This window comes from Mytilus californianus, unplaced genomic scaffold (assembly GCF_021869535.1).
Source record: "Mytilus californianus isolate M0D057914Y unplaced genomic scaffold, xbMytCali1.0.p SCAF_21, whole genome shotgun sequence".
NCBI classification, from domain to species: domain Eukaryota; kingdom Metazoa; phylum Mollusca; class Bivalvia; order Mytilida; family Mytilidae; genus Mytilus; species Mytilus californianus.
The window spans coordinates 3812021-3832871 of NW_026262670.1; the positions used below are offsets into that span (position 1 = coordinate 3812021).

A 20851-nucleotide genomic window follows, 5' to 3' on the forward strand; every position below is an offset into this window, starting at 1 on the left:
TGAAAAACACTGTTAGTCCCCAGGGGGCACCCCCACCCCCTGCCATTTAAGAAAGTTCTAATATCTTGTAAGTGTTCAGGATCCCCACGCCGAAACCATATATATTCTGGTTTGTCATGCTAAGATGGTTTGAATGATATACAGGGTTAGTCCCCAGGGGTCATTCCGACCCCCTGCCATTTGAGAAAATTCTAATATCTTGTAAATGGTCGAGATCCCCACCCCTAAACCATATATATTCTGGTTTGTCATGATAAAGCACATCAAATGAAATACAGGGTTTGTCCCCAGGGGTCACCCCCACCCCCTACCATTTAAGAAAGTTCTAATATCTTGTAAGTGGTCAAGATCCCCACCCCTAAGCCATATTTATTCTGGTTTGTCATGCTAAGATGGTTTGAATGATATACAGGGTTAGTCCCCAGGGCTCATCCCGACCCCCTGCCATTTGAGAAAGTTCTAATATCTTGTAAATGGTCGAGATCCCCACCCCTAAACCATATATATTCTGGTTTGTCATGATAAAGCACATCAAATGAAATAAAGGGGTTAGTCCCCAGGGGGCACCCCCACCCCTGCCATTTATGAAAGTTCTAATATCTTCTAAGTGGTCAGGATCCCCACCCCGAAACCCTATATATTCTGGTTTGTCATGCTAAGATGGTTTGAATGATATACAGGGTTAGTCCCCAGGGGTCATCCCGACCCCCTGCCATTTGAGAAAGTTCTAATATCTTGTAAATGGTCGAGATCCCCACCCCTAAACCATATATATTCTGGTTTGTCATGATAAAGCACATCAAATGAAATACAGGGTTTGTCCCCAGGGGTCACCCCCACCCCCTGCCATTTATGAAAGTTCTAATATCTTGTAAGTGGTCAAGATCCCCACCCCTAAACCATACATATTCTGGTTTGTCATGCTACAATGGTTTGAATGATATACAGGGTTAGTCCTAAGGGGTCATCCCGACCCCCTGCCATTTGAGAAAATTCTAATATCTTGTAAATGGTCGAGATCCCCACCCGTAAACCATATATATTCTGGTTTGTCATGATAAAGCACATCAAATGAAATACAGGGTTTGTCCCCAGGGGTCAACCCCACCCCCTGCCATTTAAGAAAGTTCTGATATCTTGTAAGTGGTCAAGATCCCCACCCCTAAACCATATATATTCTGGTTTGTCATGCTAAGATGGTTTGAATGATATACAGGGTTAGTCCCCAGGGGTCATTCCGACCCCCTGCCATTTGAGAAAATTCTAATATCTTGTAAATGGTCGAGATCCCCACCCCTAAACCATATATATTCTGGTTTGTCATGATAAAGCATATCAAATGAAATACAGGGTTAGTCCCAGGGGTCACCCCAACACCCTGCCATTTAAGAAAGTTCTAATATCTTCTAAGTGGTCAAGATCCCCACCCATAAACCCTATATATTCTGGTTTGTCATGCGAAGATGGTTTGAATGATATACAGGGTTAGTCCCCAGGGGTCATCCCGACCCCCTGCCATTTGAGAAAGTTCTAATATCTTGTAAATGGTTTAGATCCCCACCCCTAAACCATATATATTCCTATTTGTCATTTCTCGAATATTTGAATGACGTATACGGTCAGTCCCCAGGGGTTCCCCCCACCCCCAATGTTCTAATATCTTGTAAATGGTTGAGATCCACACCCCTTAACCATATATATTCCTGTTCGTCATGTAATGAACATTTGAATGACGTATAGGGCCAGTCCCCAGGGGTTCCTCCCCACCCCCAATGTTCTAGTATCTTGTAAATGGTCGAGATCCCGACCCCTAAACCATATATATTCTGGTTTGTCATGCCAAGATGATTTGAATGATATACAGGGTTAGTCCCCAGGGGTCATTCCGACCCCCTGCCATTTGAGAAAATTCTAATATCTTGTAAAAGGTCGAGATCCCCACCCCTAAACCATATATATTCTGGTTTGTCATGATAAAGCACATCAAATGAAATACAGGGTTTGTCCCCAGGGGTCACACCCACCCCCTACCATTTAAGAAAGTTCTAATATCTTGTAAGTGGTCAAGATCCCCACCCCTAAGCCATATATATTCTGGTTTGTCATGCTAAGATGGTTTGAATGATATACAGGGTTAGTCCCCAGGGCTCATCCCGACCCCCTGCCATTTGAGAAAGTTCTGATATCTTGTAAATGGTCGAGATCCCCACCCCTAAACCATATATATTCTGGTTTGTCATGATAAAGCACATCAAATGAAATAAAGGGGTTAGTCCCCAGGGGGCACCCCCACCCCCTGCCATTTATGAAAGTTCTAATATCTTCTAAGTGGTCAGGATCCCCACCCCGAAACCCTATATATTCTGGTTTGTCATGCTAAGATGGTTTGAATGCTATACAGGGTTAGTCCCCAGGGGTCATCCCGACCCCCTGCCATTTGAGAAAATTCTAATATCTTGTAAATGGTCGAGATCCCCACCCCTAAACCATATATATTCTGGTTTGTCATGATAAAGCACATCAAATGAAATACAGGGTTTGTCCCCAGGGGTCACCCCCACCCCCTGCCATTTAAGAAAGTTCTAATATCTTGTAAGTGGTCAAGATCCCCACCCTTAAACCATACATATTCTGGTTTGTCATGCTACAATGGTTTGAATGATATACAGGGTTAGTCCTAAGGGGTCATCCCGACCCCCTGCCATTTGAGAAAATTCTAATATCTTGTAAATGGTCGAGATCCCCACCCCTAAACCATATATATTCTGGTTTGTCATGATAAAGCACATCAAATGAAATACAGGGTTTGTCCCCAGGGGTCAACCCCACCCCCTGCCATTTAAGAAAGTTCTGATATCTTGTAAGTGGTCAAGATCCCCACCCCTAAACCATATATATTCTGGTTTGTCATGCTAAGATGGTTTGAATGATATACAGGGTTAGTCCCGAGGGGTCATTCCGACCCCCTGCCATTTGAGAAAATTCTTATATCTTGTAAATGGTCGAGATCCCCACCCCTAAACCATATATATTCTGGTTTGTCATGATAAAGCATATCAAATGAAATACAGGGTTAGTCCCCAGGGGTCACCCCAACACCCTGCCATTTAAGAAAGTTCTAATATCTTCTAAGTGGTCAAGATCCCCACCCATAAACCCTATATATTCTGGTTTGTCATGCGAAGATGGTTTGAATGATATACAGGGTTAGTCCCCAGGGGTCATCCCGACCCCCTGCCATTTGAGAAAGTTCTAATATCTTGTAAATGGTTTAGATCCCCACCCCTAAACCATATATATTCCTATTTGTCATTTCTCGAATATTTGAATGACGTATACGGTCAGTCCCCAGGGGTTCCCCCCACCCCCAATGTTCTAATATCTTGTAAATGGTTGAGATCCACACCCCTAAACCATATATATTCCTGTTCGTCATGTAATGAACATTTGAATGACGTATAGGGCCAGTCCCCAGGGGTTCCTCCCCACCCCCAATGTTCTAGTATCTTGTAAATGGTCGAGATCCCCACCCCTAAACCATATATATTCTGGTTTGTCATGCCAAGATGATTTGAATGATATACAAGGTTAGTCCCCAGGCATCACTAATGCATATAACTTTACTGGACCAAACCAATTTTCACTGGACATTGCCCAATGTCAGGCGACCCTGGGAATTACGAATTATGGGAGCTTCGTTTGGGAGACTTCGTAACAGCATCCTGTTACAATCATTTCTTGTTATTATTATTATTATTATTATTATTATTCTTCTTCTTCCTCTTCCGCCGATTTTAAATTTGAATTTGTCCGCACCCGTTCTCCAAAACCCCTTGTCAGATTAACTTAGGGTTTCACAATATGCTAGACTAACATGTCTAGTGGTGCAATCAGGGTTTTGTTTGTGCATTGGGGTTTATAAAGGGGTACTTTGAGGGGCAAAAAGAAGGAGGGTTTTACTATAGAACCCTATGGGATTTTATTTTTTTAAATTTTCAAATAATTATAAATTGAAAACCGTTAGTGATAGACACAATCTTTTTAATTAAGTCTCCCAAACGGAGTTTGGGAAGACTTATTGGTTTTGCTCAGTTTTTATTATTATTATTATTATTATTATTATTCTTCTTCTTCTTCTTCCTCTTCCGCCGCTTTTAAATTTGAACTTGTCCGCACCCGTTCTCCAAAACCGCTTGTCAGATTAACTTAGGGTTTCACAATATGCTAGACTAACATGTCTAGTGGTGCAATCAGGTTTTGTTTGTGCATTGGGGTTTATAAAGTGGTTCTTTGAGGGGCAGAAAGAAAGGAGGGTTTTACTATTGAACCCTATGGGATTTTATTTTTTTATATTTTCAAATGATTATAAATTGAAAACCGTTTGTGATAGACACAATCTTTTTAATTGAAAATGTTCTAAATAATAAAGTACATTTAATGAAATACAGGGTTAGTCCCCAGGGGTCACCCCCACCCCCTGCCATTTAAGAAAGTTCTAATATCTTTTAAATGGTTGAGATCCCGAACCCCTAAACCATATATATTCTGGTTTGTCATGCTAAGATGGTTTGAATGATATACAGGGTTAGTCCCCAGGGGTCATCCCGACCCCCTGCCATTTGAGAAAGTTCTAATATCTTGTAAATGGTCAAGATCCCCACCCCTAAACCATGTATATTCTGGTTGGTCATGCTAAGATGGTTTAAATGATATACAGGGTTAGTCCCATGGGGTCACCCCCACCCCCTGCCATTTAAGAAAGTTCTAATATCTTGTAAGTGGTCAAGATCCCCACCCCTAAACCATATATATTCTGGTTTGTCATGATAAAGCACATCAAATGAAATACAGGGTTAGTCCCCAGGGGTCACCCCCACCCCCTGCGATTTGAGAAAGTTCTAATATCTTGTAAGTGGTCAAGATCCCCACCCCTAAACCATATATATTCTGGTTTGTCATGCTATGATGGTTTGAATGATATACAGGGTTAGTCCCCAGGGGTCATCCCGACCCCCTGCCATTTGAGAAAGTTCTAATATCTTGTAAATGGTCAAGATCCCCACCCCTAAACCATGTATATTCTGGTTGGTCATGCTAAGATGGTTTAAATGATATACAGGGTTAGTCCCCAGGGGTCATCCCGACCCCCTGCCATTTGAGAAAGTTCTAATATCTTGTAAATGGTCGAGATCCCCACCCCTAAATCATATATATTCTGGTTTGTCATGATAAAGCACATCAAATGAAATACAGGGTTAGTACCCAGGGGTCACCCCACCCCCTGCGATTTAAGAAAGTTCTAATATCTTGTAAGTGGTCAAGATCCCCACCCCTAAACCATATATATTCTGGTTTGTCATGATAAAGCACATCAAATGAAATAAAGGGGTTAGTCCCCAGGGGGCACCCCCACCCCCTGCCATTTATAAAAGTTCTAATATCTTCTAAGTGGTCAGGATCCCCACCCCGAAACCCTATATATTCTGGTTTGTCATGCTAAGATGGTTTGAATGCTATACAGGGTTAGTCCCCAGGGGTCATCCCGACCCCCTGCCATTTGAGAAAATTCTAATATCTTGTAAATGGTCGAGATCCCCACCCCTAAACCTATATATTCTGGTTTGTCATGATAAAGCACATCAAATGAAATACAGGGTTTGTCCCCAGGGGTCACCCCCACCCCCTGCCATTTAAGAAAGTTCTAATATCTTGTAAGTGGTCAAGATCCCCACCCTTAAACCATACATATCCTGGTTTGTCATGCTACAATGGTTTGAATGATATACAGGGTTAGTCCTAAGGGGTCATCCCGACCCCCTGCCATTTGAGAAAATTCTAATATCTTGTAAATGGTCGAGATCCCCACCCCTAAACCATATATATTCTGGTTTGTCATGATAAAGCACATCAAATGAAATACAGGGTTTGTCCCCAGGGGTCAACCCCACCCCCTGCCATTTAAGAAAGTTCTGATATCTTGTAAGTGGTCAAGATCCCCACCCCTAAACCATATATATTCTGGTTTGTCATGCTAAGATGGTTTGAATGATATACAGGGTTAGTCCCCAGGGGTCATTCCGACCCCCTGCCATTTGAGAAAATTCTAATATCTTGTAAATGGTCGAGATCCCCACCCCTAAACCATATATATTCTGGTTTGTCATGATAAAGCATATCAAATGAAATACAGGGTTAGTCCCCAGGGGTCACCCCAACACCCTGCCATTTAAGAAAGTTCTAATATCTTCTAAGTGGTCAAGATCCCCACCCATAAACCCTATATATTCTGGTTTGTCATGCGAAGATGGTTTGAATGATATACAGGGTTAGTCCCCAGGGGTCATCCCGACCCCCTGCCATTTGAGAAAGTTCTAATATCTTGTAAATGGTTTAGATCCCCACCCCTAAACCATATATATTCCTATTTGTCATTTCTCGAATATTTGAATGACGTATACGGTCAGTCCCCAGGGGTTCCCCCCAACCCCAATGTTCTAATATCTTGTAAATGGTTGAGATCCACACCCCTAAACCATATATATTCCTGTTCGTCATGTAATGAACATTTGAATGACGTATAGGGCCAGTCCCCAGGGGTTCCTCCCCACCCCCAATGTTCTAGTATCTTGTAAATGGTCGAGATCCCCATCCCTAAACCATATATATTCTGGTTTGTCATGCCAAGATGATTTGAATGATATACAAGGTTAGTCCCCAGGCATCACTAATGCATATAACTTTACTGGACCAAACCAATTTTCACTGGACATTGCCCAATGTCAGGCGACCCTGGGAATTACGAATTATGGGAGCTTCGTTTGGGAGACTTCGTAACAGCATCCTGTTACAATCATTTCTTGTTATTATTATTATTATTATTATTATTATTCTTCTTCCTCTTCCGCCGCTTTTAAATTTGAATTTGTCCGCACCCGTTCTCCAAAACCCCTTGTCAGATTAACTTAGGGTTTCACAATATGCTAGACTAACATGTCTAGTGGTGCAATCAGGGTTTTGTTTGTGCATTGGGGTTTATAAAGGGGTACTTTGAGGGGCAAAAAGAAGGAGGGTTTTACTATAGAACCCTATGGGATTTTATTTTTTTAAATTTTCAAATGATTATAAATTGAAAACCGTTTGTGATAGACACAATCTTTTTAATTGAAAATGTTCTAAATAATAAAGTACATTTAATGAAATACAGGGTTAGTCCCCAGGGGTCACCCCCACCCCCTGCCATTTAAGAAAGTTCTAATATCTTTTAAATGGTTGAGATCCCGAACCCCTAAACCATATATATTCTGGTTTGTCATGCTAAGATGGTTTGAATGATATACAGGGTTAGTTCCCAGGGGTCATCCCGACCCCCTGCCATTTGAGAAAGTTCTAATATCTTGTAAATGGTCAAGATCCCCACCCCTAAACCATGTATATTCTGGTTGGTCATGCTAAGATGGTTTAAATGATATACAGGGTTAGTCCCCAGGGGTCACCCCCACCCCCTGCCATTTAAGAAAGTTCTAATATCTTGTAAGTGGTCAAGATCCCCACCCCTAAACCATATATATTCTGGTTTGTCATGATAAAGCACATCAAATGAAATACAGGGTTAGTCCCCAGGGGTCACCCCCACCCCCTGCGATTTGAGAAAGTTCTAATATCTTGTAAGTGGTCAAGATCCCCACCCCTAAACCATATATATTCTGGTTTGTCATGCTATGATGGTTTGAATGATATACAGGGTTAGTCCCCAGGGGTCATCCCGACCCCCTGCCATTTGAGAAAGTTCTAATATCTTGTAAATGGTCAAGATCCCCACCCCTAAACCATGTATATTCTGGTTGGTCATGCTAAAGCATATCAAATGAAATACATGGTTAGTCCCCAGGGGTCACCCCAACACCCTGCGATTTAAGAAAGTTCTAATATCTTGTAAGTGGTCAAGATTCCCACCCCTAAACCATATATATATTCTGGTTTGTCATGCTATGATGGTTTGAATGATATACAGGGTTAGTCCCCAGGGGTCATCCCGACCCCCTGCCATTTGAGAAAGTTCTAATATCTTGTAAATGGTCGAGATCCCCACCCCTAAACCATATATATTCCTGTTCATCATGTCTAGAACATTTGAATGACATATACGGTCAGTCCCCAGGGGTTCCCCCCACCCCCAATGTTCTAATATCTTGTAAATGGTCGAGATCCCTACCCCATAACTATATATATTCCTGTTCGTCGTGTCTCGAACATTTGAATGATGTATAGGGTCAGTCCCCAGGGGTTCCCCCCACCCCCAATGTTCTAGTATCTTGTAAATGGTCGAGATCCCCACCCCTAAACCATATATATTCTGGTTTGTCATGCCAAGATGATTTGAATGATATACAGGGTTAGTCCCCAGGCATCACTGATGCATATACTTTACTGGACCAAACCAATTTTCACTGGACTTTGTCCAATGTCAGGCGACACTGGGAATTTCGAATTATGGGAGCTTCGTTTGGGAGACTTCGTAACAGCATCCTGTTACAATCATTTCTTGTTGAAAATGATCTAAATGATAAAGCACATTAAATGAAATACAGGGTTAGTGCCCAGGGGGTCACCCCCACCCCCTGCCATTAAAGAAAGTTCTAATATCTTTTAAATGGTTGAGATCCCCACCCCTTAACCATATATATTCTTGTTTGTCATGCTAAGATGGTTTGAATGATATACAGGGTTAGTCCCCAGGGCTCATCCCGACCCCCTGCCATTTGAGAAAGTTCTAATATCTTGTAAATGGTCGAGATCCCCACCCTAAACCATATATATTCTGGTTTGTCATGATAAAGCACATCAAATGAAATACAGGGTTAGCCCCCAGGGGTCACCCCCAACCCCTGCCATTTAAGAAAGTTCTAATATCTTGTAAGTGGTCAAGATCCCCACCCTAAACCATATATATTCTGGTTTGTCATGCGAAGATGGTTTTAATGATATACAGGGCTAGTACCCAGGGGTCAACCCCATCCCCTGCTATTTAAGAAAGTTCTAATATCTTGTAAGTGGTCAAGATCCCCACCCCTTAACCATATATATTCTGGTTTGTCATGATAAAGCACATCATATGAAATACAGGGTTAGTCCCCAGGCGTCACCCCCACCCCCTGCTATTTAAGAAAGTTCTAATATCTTGTAAGTGGTCAAGATCCCCACCCCTTAACCATATATATTCTGGTTTGTCATACCAAGATGGTTTGAATGATATACAGGGTTAGTCCCCAGGGGTCATCCCGACCCCCTGCCATTTGAGAAAGTTCTAATATCTTGTAAATGGTCGAGATCCCCACCCCTAAACCATATATATTCCTGTTCATCATGTCTAGAACATTTGAATGACATATACGGTCAGTCCCCAGGGGTTCCCCCCACCCCCAATGTTCTAATATCTTGTAAATGGTCGAGATCCCTACCCCATAACTATATATATTCCTGTTCGTCGTGTCTCGAACATTTGAATGATGTATAGGGTCAGTCCCCAGGGGTTCCCCCCACCCCCAATGTTCTAGTATCTTGTAAATGGTCGAGATCCCCACCCCTAAACCATATATATTCTGGTTTGTCATGCCAAGATGATTTGAATGATATACAGGGTTAGTCCTCAGGCATCACTAATGCATATACTTTACTGGACCAAACCAATTTTCACTGGACTTTGTCCAATGTCAGGCGACACTGGGAATTTCGAATTATGGGAGCTTCGTTTGGGGGACTTCGTAACAGCATCCTGTTACAATCATTTCTTGTTTTAAGGAAATTTTGCAGTTTTTATACGCCTGTCAAAATTTTGACGGGACATATTATGGTATACAAATGTCCGGCGTCCGTCTGTCCGTCGTAAACATTATGCACCGTAATTTGAGAACAACTTATCCAAATTTCATGAAACTTGACATAGGTGTTTCTTATGATGGTCAAATGATCTGTATACTTTTTGGTGAAAATAAGATTAAAACTTTTTGAGTTACGGGACTTTGTAACTAAAACAGGGGTGTGTTTTTTTTCACAATGCGCGCTGTATCTCAAAAACGATTTATGATTATTGGTGATGATTCAAAATTTTATTTTAGAGTTATTGAGTTTTTTGTAAAAAAAGGAGGGGTTTTCACATGTCGCGCCGTATCTCAAAAACAATTTATGATTATTGCTTAAAACTTTACACACTTCTTAGTTATATTAATCTTAAGAGCTGTATACTTTTTGGTTATGATTCAAAATTTTATTTTAGAGTTATTGAGTTTTTTGTAAAAAAAGGAGGGGTTTTCACATGTCGCGCCGTATCTCAAAAACAATTTATGATTATTGCTTAAAACTCTACACACTTCTTAGTTATATTAATCTTAAGAGCTGAATACTTTTTGGTTATGATTCAAAATTTAATTTTAGAGTTATTGAGTTTTTTGTAAAAAAAAGTGGGGTTTTTCACATGTTGCGCCGTATCTCAGAAATTATTTATGATTATTGCATAAAACTTCACACACAAGACGACGGGCGTATCATGCGCTCGTGGCGCAGCTGTTTATTTATGAATAAAATCCCATAACTCGGAAACGTAAAATCTAAAATTTATAAAAATTGAATGGGAGCTTACAACAATAGATATAAACAATTTACCAAAGTTTCATGAAAACTGCTGAAAAAATATTTGAGTTATTGTCTTAAAACTGGAAAATCCCCCTTTTTTCAATGAATAAAACCCCATAACTAGTAAATGTAAAATCTGAAATTTATGAAAATCAAAAGTGAGCTTAAGTCAATAGATATAAACAATTCACCAAAATTTTAGGAAAACTGCTCAAAGCATTTTTGAGTTATTATCCGAAAACTAGAAAATCCCCCTTTTTGTAATAAATAAAACCTCATAACTCGAAAACGTAAAATCTAAAATATATAAAAATCAATAGGGAGCTCATGTCAATATATTTATAAACAATTCACCAAATTTTTTTGCAAATTGGTGGAAGTGTTTTTGAGTTATTGTCCGAAAACTGGAAAATCCCCCTTTTTGTAATGGATAAAACCCCAAAACTCGGAAACGTAAAATCTAAAATTTATAAAAAACAAAAGGGAGCTCACGTCAATAGATATAAACAATTCACCAAAGTTTCATGCAAATTGGTTAAAGCATTTTTGAGTTAATGTCCGACATGTTGACGGACAGAAGGACGGACAGACAGACAACAGTATACCATAATACGTCCCGTAGACGGGCGTATAAAAATCAGTCTTCAACAATAGAAAGGTGCTTTTCAATTTTTCAAGCTCTAAATCCTCATCGGTCCTTAAAAGTGGTGACAAAACAATCATAAGATCTGCCATTAACACCAAGCTTTCCAAATATTTATAGATATGACATACTACAACTACTGAAAAGTTACGGACTTGGAACTGGCACGTGAAAATGACGTAGTGTTAAATTTTAAATGTAAATTATTTTAAATTTAAAATTTAACACTACCTCATTTTCACGTGCCAGCTTCGAGTCGGGAACTATTTCAGTGGTATGTCATTTCTTATGTCAATTGCGTAGGCACCCACCATTCGTCTTTTGTAGGGAAGGCATAGGGCTTTTTGTCGGAACAAACATTATTTTTTCTTGTGCGACTGTCATACAAGTGAGAGTTTTTAGCTAGCTATAAAGCCAGGTTTAATCCATCATTTTCTACATAAGGAAATGCCTGTACCAAGTCAGTTATATGACAGTTGTTTTCCATTCGTTTGATGTGTTTGAGCTTTTGATTTTGTCTTTTGATAGAGGACTTTCTGTTTTGAATTTTCCTTGGGGTTAAGTATTTTTGCTATTTTTCATTTGTATAATTTATTATTTAACTCCAAATTAAAATTTCAAAAAACATTTTTTTTTTTCAGTTAAATACAGGGAAAAGATTTTTTTTTAAAACCATATTGTTTTAATTTTATTTATTACTAATTTTGAATAGAAAAAAAAAACTATAATTTTCACTTGACTTCTCCTCTAGCATGTCTAGAACATTTCGTTTAAAGAAATGAATGGTCGGTGACAAATGTGCCTAAATGGATGTTTACTATAAAGCAATGAAAAAACTTCAGCGTTAAGAAACTCACTACCATTTATAATTACGAAAAGAATGTAAAACTGCCCAATCATCATGATCATTGTTCAGAAGCTTTCCATTTTAATTTGTAAATTCTAAATCTGTTTTTATCAAATTGCAATATTTCATCATTTACTTCATAAAATTTGGAGATAATCCGAATTATGCCCAGATGACAAGATAGTCAGGACAGAAAATATATTTTCACGACAAAGAGATGGGCATATCTTCATATTTTCCTTAACCTTGATCTTTCAAAGAATGTAATTATTTCGGAAGATATGCACAAGCCTTGTTTATAGTTTTACTGTAATTGATTCAGCCATGCTGGATCTATGTTATCACTCTGGATTTAAAGATGTTGCAAAACTCTAAGTTGAAGACATGTCATAAAAATAATTATGCATTTCTATCTATGACTTGCAGAAACTTTATACACCATTTTAATCATCAACTGACAATTTCTAATATGTTATTTATCCTTAAATTAAGAAAAGGTTGGGTGAACAACTTCTTTAATTTAGACAGGTTATATATACACTTGCATATAGTTCCTTTGTAAATCAAAATTTATATTAAATTGCCATTTATAAACTAATTTTGAGAATGTGATTTATGAAATTTAAGCAATTGATAAGAATAATGAAAGTGTTTTATCAGTATCTTACGTTCCTGTTAGCCATTGAATAAAATTTGGTTTAAGATGTGTATTGATATCAGAGTTGATTCCCACACTTTTTTGACAGCTGATTATCATACTGGTATTGAGGTTAATAATTTGTGTATTTAATTTATTACACATCTAACTGAATACACAACATTTTTACCTCAATAGTTGTAAAATCAGTGTCATAATAAAATGACATTAGTTAACAAGTTGCTTTCTTTAAAAAAAGAAATGCAATCGTAAACCCAAATGCTTGCTTGGCATTAGATATAAGATAATTGTTTAAAAAAAAAGATTTATTGTTTTATATCATTTTTGTTATATAAGAATTAGAAACTGACAGTAACTGTTTACTTAAAGTAAATACTGTTCAATGTGGGGTGAAATATTCTTGTTAAAGGAATATTTTTTTCTCTCCTCTCTCCCGAAAGACATCATGTTAAGTCACCCACTTGATGTTCCATTCTAAGATGCTGGTTTTTGTTTTTAAATTAAGAGTTAGCTTTTAGGCTAAAGTTCAAATGCAAATGTGAAGAAATTTAATCAATTAATGATTATATGTGTTTAAGAAATGCAATACGTGAACCTGTAAAATAGCCATTTTTATTGGAATTTGAGATATGTTCATGGTTATTTGAACAATGGCTTAATGTTGATCATTATTAAGATCCTTACACCTGCTCTGCAAGGTTTTTTATGCTTAGGGTAGCAAGCATTGGCAATTTTAAGTTCTGTGCTTTGTGTTTGCTCTTAAAAGTTTTAGATGACAAACCTCTTTTGTTAAAAACAAACACTTTTAAAACCTTTAACTCGCTTTGAAGATATTTTCCGGATGTCCCTTTTTATTTTGATGTTTTCTTATATTTTAAATTGTGGGTCATGAAAAAAGGCCTGCAAGTTTAATTGTAAATATATACAATTTGAATCGCACTGTATCCTCTTTACCTTGATGACCGAAATCAATTCATTAAAAAAGATATTTATAGCCTATACAAAACAGCTTACACCTTGTACTTATAAACAAACAAACAAAATTGAAAACAACAAAAATAACAACTGATCGGTATACCCATCACCTAAATATGAGTTTGTTTAAAGGTCACATTTATGAACTGTTGTAAGGTGTTCTTTTTTGTCGAGCCTTCGACTTTAGTCAAAAAAGCGTGACAAAGCGATTTTTCATTCCGTCGGTGTCGTCGGCGGTGGCGTCCACAAATATCCACTCTGTGGTTAAAGTTTTTGAAATTTTAATAACTTTCTTAAACTATTCTGGATTTGTACCAAACTTGGACAGAAGCTTGTTTAGGATCATAAGATAGTATCAAGAAGTAAATTTTGTAAGAATAAAATTCCGTTTTTCCGTATTTTACTTATAAATGGACTTAGTTTTTTTCTGCTGGGAAACAATACATTCACTCTGGTTAAAGTTTTTAAAATTCTAATAACTTTCTTAAACTATCCTGGATTTGTACCAAACTTGGACAGAAGCTTGTTTATGATCATAAGATAGTATCCAGAAGTAAATTTTGTAAAAATGAAATTCCATTTTTTCCGTATTTTGCTTATAAATGGACTTAGTTTTCTGCTGGGATACAATACATTCACTCCGAGGTTAAAGTTTTTTTAAAATTTTAATAACTTTCTTATACTATCTTGGATTTGTACCAAACTTGGACAGAAGCTTGTTTATGATTAAAAGCTAGTATCTAGAAGGAAATTTTTTGTTAAAATTTTGTACCTGTTTATCTGTATTTTACTTATAAATGGACTTAGTGTTTCTTCCAATTAACATTACATACAGTCTGAAGATAAATTTTTTAGATTTATAAACTATCCTGGATTTTTCCCAAACTTGGACAGAAGCTTCTTAAAATAAAAAAAATAGTATTGAGAGGAATATTTTTATTGATGTTTTTCCTCATTTTTGTTGAGCCTGCGATTTACAGCAAAAGTAGGCGAGACACTGGGTTCCGCGGAACCCTTACGATTTTGTTTTATCTGAACACGATTGTTTCATTAAATATTAAAGGGTGTCTTTTACATGGTAAAATTACACTACTGTCTTATGGTATGTATGTAAATTCTTTTAAACCAGGTGTATTCAAAAGCACATGTCCCAAGTCCGAAGCATGTTGTTTAGTGGTTGTCTTTTTTTGGTGCAGTTCATATTTGCTTTTTGTTTCTTGTTTGAAGTTAAATTAGATCTGTTTGTTTTTTCCTGTTTAAATTGTTTTATAACAGTGTTTTGGGGCCCTCGGTAGGATGCTGTCCAATGTGAGCCAAGCTTTTGTGTTGAAGGCTGAATTATAACCTATAATTGCTAATTTTGACTACACCGTGTTTTGATGGAGAGTTGTCTTCCTACCACATTTAAAAAGATATTCCCTGACATTTGACAAATCCATTAGAATAATAGAGATATTGAAATTGAACTGAAGTTACCCTGTAGGTTTCTTACATTGACCCGGCTATCCTTTTTCTCTCTTGCTGGATAGTTTTATACTGGTCATTTGGGGGCACTGTGTAGCCTACTGATCAATGAGATGGCTCAAAATCTTCTTACACTATTTTACATTTTCGTACTTAATATATTAAAACCGAAAATTCATCATCTGATCGTCTTTATGAAATAATAATTATTTATTTTTATTTTGACGAACATTTTGAAGAGCATTAATTACTACAGGCCGAACATATAGTTAGATAATCTGTTCCCTGACCAAGATAACTATAAATAGAAATAAATTTTTCTTATCTCTGCCTGCATCTGTCATCACTCCGTGTCTATTAATTAATAGACATTTGATAAGGAAATAACGTTGCAATATTTAAACAAAGAAAATTGCAATTTTAAAGAAAATAAAAACTATTCAAGGACATATATCAATTTAGATTATATACGTCCTTGGTCTATCCTAGACGTAAAATTTCAATAAAGTGCAAGACAGACTTCATTTTAATTTCAGTATTGTCCTTTAGTTAGTCCCACAAGGATGTTGAGGTATGAAAATTATGAAATAGCCTGCTTCTTACATTATGTACATTTCCCTAGACTCGGATTCTTAAGTGAAATGCTAGTAATACTTATTTTATAGATTTTAGTTTTAACAAATCTCGTTTAGAATATAAATCGCATTGTTTACGTGAAATCTTATCTCATATCTAAACACAGCTGGTTTCAACGTTTGACTCTAATTAGAATAACTACGCGTATATGTAAGGTAAATATTAGCAGCTTGTCATTGCGTGCAAGGAAGTATTCAAATGCTTATTAAAGTAGCTTGCGTCATAATAAATTTCGCATCATAAGTAACATATCTCTATAGCAACTTTAAGATGCTAATGATTCTACAGGTCAAATAATAAACTATTGCGCATGTATATGAAAGGTGGCCATAGAAAGAAACAGATGTATTCCGAATAACATCCGGTGTTCCGAAAGACTACGGACATCGTCCAATATATACTGCATAAACCCTCAGGGGTTTACGCATTGATTAAGGTATATTCAAGTTACAATTATCAGTAATTTGGTGGAAGCAATAAACACAATTACATAACTCTTACCTGAGCATTTTCTGCCATACTTTTATGTGAATATTCCCTATTATATTGCTATTTAACAGTAATTGGAATTATATAAGCATTAGGTATTTGTACATGTATATTTGAATACAGAAAATGTATATTTACCTTAAGGTTTATGACCCCTTCTGTAGCCATGTGAATTACGAAATTTTCAAACTGCAGTAGTATCAAGACAGCAAAAATAATGAATAATAGAGATGGGCCATTGTGTACATACACCAAGGGGAAACTTCCTGCAAAGCATTATTATTTATTGTTTCATTGCATTTGATAGAAAAATGGGATTTTGTGGCAAATAAAACCAAGATTTTTGTAGAAAATCCACAGACATTAAAAAAGAGATTTTAGTCGTGAAATTTTAAACATAGATTACTCACTTGTTTTTCTATGATGTGCTAGCATTTATTGTTTACAAAAAAACCTATACAACCTTTAAATTCATAAAAACCTCGTGCTGAGTCACTAAAGTCGAGCTCACCCTAGAGGGTGTACTTGAATTGGTCCATATTTATTTTTGTTTTAACTAATATCTAAATTTATAAACTTGTTTTAAGGAAATCATTGCTAGCACTGCATGCAATAATCCCCTATCTTTCAAGCACGGAATTGCCAAATATGAGAGTACAAGGGGAAAGGCTGTGGATTTTCTATAAAATTTCCATATGTTTAGCATTTAATCAACACAAGAGTACATAATCCTTAATGAAAAATGAACACCAATTTATACAAAAGTAAGTTATTTATTTTTGTTGATGTTGAGAAATTGCATTTTTAATGCCTCTTTCTGGAAATTATTAAGCAAATTATTATTAATGGCATATGAAAATATGCTATACATTTGAAGATTCTTGTCAAAATCATTGAATTTCAAATGTTTCTGAAAAAAGTGTTTCAAACAGTGTCTTCAATTAAAATACCAAAATAATGTGCACCAATATTGCAAAATTCTTCATTTTTTGGCAACAGAATAGATATGTTACAGTGAGATTATGGAAATAAAGATAACAAAATACTTATTGAAAGTATGTCAGAAAAAAATGTCAGACTAGATACAAAATTGGCTGAATCACAACATCCATGATGCTTTGTTTTTATAAAATCCATCACAATTATCTCACGCTTATTTGGCTTGAACATTAAAGTTGGTATTTATATACTCCTTAGTAAACCTAAGTACATGGTAAAATCCGGAATACAGCCACTAGAACAAATATAAGACTTTTCGTAATCCAACCGTAATTTCAATCGATATCTGAACCATATTTACATCCTTATAAAGTTACCAGACAAACATACATATGGTAGTATTAGGTTTTCGCAGAGTTGGACATTGATAATCACAAACAATGATTTGGCATGGACATTACTAGGAAAGAAAAAATGTATTGGAGTCATACTTGGAATTATTAACTCGGAAATTAAATTTGCTTGAGTAATTTTTTGAGTGAAAAACTATTCGTAGAAAGAGTGGACACTTAAAGATGCATCATACAACTGAATGTTCTTGAGATAAATTCACACCAAGCCATCACGACAAAATGGAGTGTGTTATTTTTAACTCGAGATATGAATAACAACAAATAGTGAAAACCAAAATTGACCATAAAATATTCAATTACACTTTCGTGAGTATAAATCAAACTCAATTTGTTTCTAGAAAAAGTCAATCCAAAGTAATTGGGAGTCGGTAAAACTTAAAAGTTAGTAGTACAGTCATATACTCATGCAATAATATATTCTTTGGAAATGTAATGCAGCATTACCATTTCCAAGCCATAATAATTGAAAACTATCTAAATCTCTGATGTTGTTAGCCTTTCATGAAAAGGAATTTGTTTAATTATAATCAATCACAAAACCTTTTATGTAAACTGCCTTTACAGCATTTAGCGTTTTTCACCATATTTAGTAAATCAAGTTGGTCCTATTTCGTGTTGAAACGAAACATTTATATCACGAGTTATAAGACAAATAAAATTATAAAAAATCTGAAGTAATGATTGCTTATTTTCGTTGCCAGAAAGAAAAAGAAATATAGGGAAGAAAAAAAAATTGCAAGTGTTCAATGGGCTAGACGAATCTGTGACTTTTATACTAATATATTTTGTCCGAGGACGTTTACTGTTCGTTTACTTAAAAACTTGGAATACCTCTGGATCTGGTGTGCAGGTTGACTTTTTCATATTCGATAATCTTGATAGAAAGTTTAACGTAATATCTGTCCAAAAGATCGCCCTTAAAACAATGAAGCTTAAAAGTGCAAGTGTTCAATGGGCTAGACGAATCTGTGACTTTTATACTAATATATTTTGTCCGAGGATGAATCAATGTGGAGTTCACTCGAATTTATGCCTCTCGTTGACTTTGCTTTAAAATAATAAGACTTTTTTCTTTTACGCAACAAGGCGTAAATACTAAAAAATAAACATATACATGCATATTTGTTTAAACATAACAACACATAGATACAGTAAATCAAAATATTACTTGAGTGCTAATTAAAAGATAATAACTGTGAAAGGAGTGATCAATTTCTGTGTTAAATAAAGGCAACAGTGATATACCGCTGTTTGTTACTTGAAATTTAATAATTTTATTTTTTAACATCAATAACTTTATAACTTTCTATACCTACTCTTAGAAATATTCATCATTATTCAAATATAATACCCTTTAGGTGTTTAAAATGTTTTTTACTCAATAAGATACACAAGGGTACATATAGGGACAAGCAAATAAAGTTTATAGATATAAGAAGATGTGGTATGAGTGCCAATGAGACATCTCTCCATCCAAGCCATAATTAGTAATAGTAAACCATTATAGGTCAAAGTATGGCCTTCAACACAGAGCCTTGGCTCACACCGAAGAGCAAGCTATAAAGGGCCCCAAAAATGACTAGTGTAAAACCATTCAAACAGGAAAACCAACGGTCTAATCTATAAAAAGACGAGAAACACTTATGAACCACACCAACAAACGACAACCACTGAACAACAGGTTCCTGACTATGTCTATATTTTTACAACTTGAAATTGTATAATTTTATAGATTATATGCCAATAAAAATCTAAACTGACAATTATGAATGATGTTTATTCCAAAAATTGAATTCTTTGAAGAAAAATATAGGCATATAAGTTTAAATAACAAAATGAATAAACATTTTGAATTAGGTGGATGACAAAATTACAAAATTGGTCTATTCGGAAAACGATTTTTGCAGGAAATTGTGACCATAAGATTTTTTAAAGACAGGGGGAAATTAAAGTAGACATATGTATTTTTAATATAAGATCAGTTCTAGCCATGTGTTATTTTTAGAGATTAAACTCAATATTTAGACGTCTGTTTGCCTGTTAAATCATTTTTAAATTAAAAAAAATGCATTTTGAATCATTTGCAATTTGTTGAGGTTTTGCGGCTCGTGGAACACGAAAAATGAAATGCAACATGTTAAATCTTCTCAAAATATGAAAATGATCAATACACCTAGGCCTCCATCATACTGTGTACTTTTTGTTTAAGTGAATATTTGTAAGAAAAATATTACAATTAAAATACAGTTATTATGAATATCCGTGTTTGTTTCCATGTACAAACTTTTCATTTTTTTGGGGGAAAAAGTGATTTTCCAACCTACCTACCCAAACCTGGCAGGGTAGAGTCGGGTTTGGGTAAACAGCGGTCTATTTTTATACGACCGCAAAAAAATTTTTTGCGTCGTATATTGCTATCACGTCGTCGTCATCCGAAGACATTTGGTTTCTGGACAATAACTTTAGTTTTAGTGTATGGATCTCTATGAAATTTAATCAAAAGGTTCAATACCACAAACGAAAGGTTGGGATTGTTTTTGGTGGTGATGGTCCCAACCGTTCAGGAATAAGGGACCCAAAGCAAGCAATTTTTCAAGTTCAGGACAATAACTTGTGTATAAGTATTTTGTTTGCTCTGAATTTGTACCACAAGGTTCAATACCACAAGTAGAAGGTTGGGATTCATTTGAGGGGTAATTGCTCAAACCGTTAAGGAATTAGGGGCCAAAAAGGGTCTAAAACAAGCATTTTTCTAGTTTTCAGACAATAACTTGTGTTTAAGTGCTTAAATTGTACCACATTTTACAAAAAGAAGATTTTTGCATTTGTTATTTTTTTGGAAAAAGGAGGGGGGTGTAAAAAGAAATTTTGGGAGGGGGTAAACAAAAATTATTTTTTTGGGGGGAGGGGGGCATTTTTTTTCCCTCAAGATTTATGAAATGAAATAAAAAAGAAAATTTCTTCAAATATTTTTTTTTTTTTGGAAAAAGGAGGGGGGGGGGGGGGTCAATTTTTATTCCTCAAGATTTAATTAATTGTCAATTTTCCAAAGAAAAATTTGGGGTCACAATTCTTTGTATATAGTCTGAAAACAGATTTACTAAATATTGCGCAACAGCACAGTGCATTGCACAAAAGCAAGAAATTTTCAATTGAAT

The 20851-nt window shown here is 36.1% G+C and overlaps 1 protein-coding gene across 1 annotated transcript in view; it reads left to right on the forward strand.

Moving 5' to 3' along the window:
* The window catches only part of LOC127731840 (uncharacterized), a 96397-nt gene that overhangs the window by 58322 nt on the left and 17224 nt on the right, over nt 1–20851 (forward strand). The gene's annotated exons all lie outside the window — the stretch shown is intronic.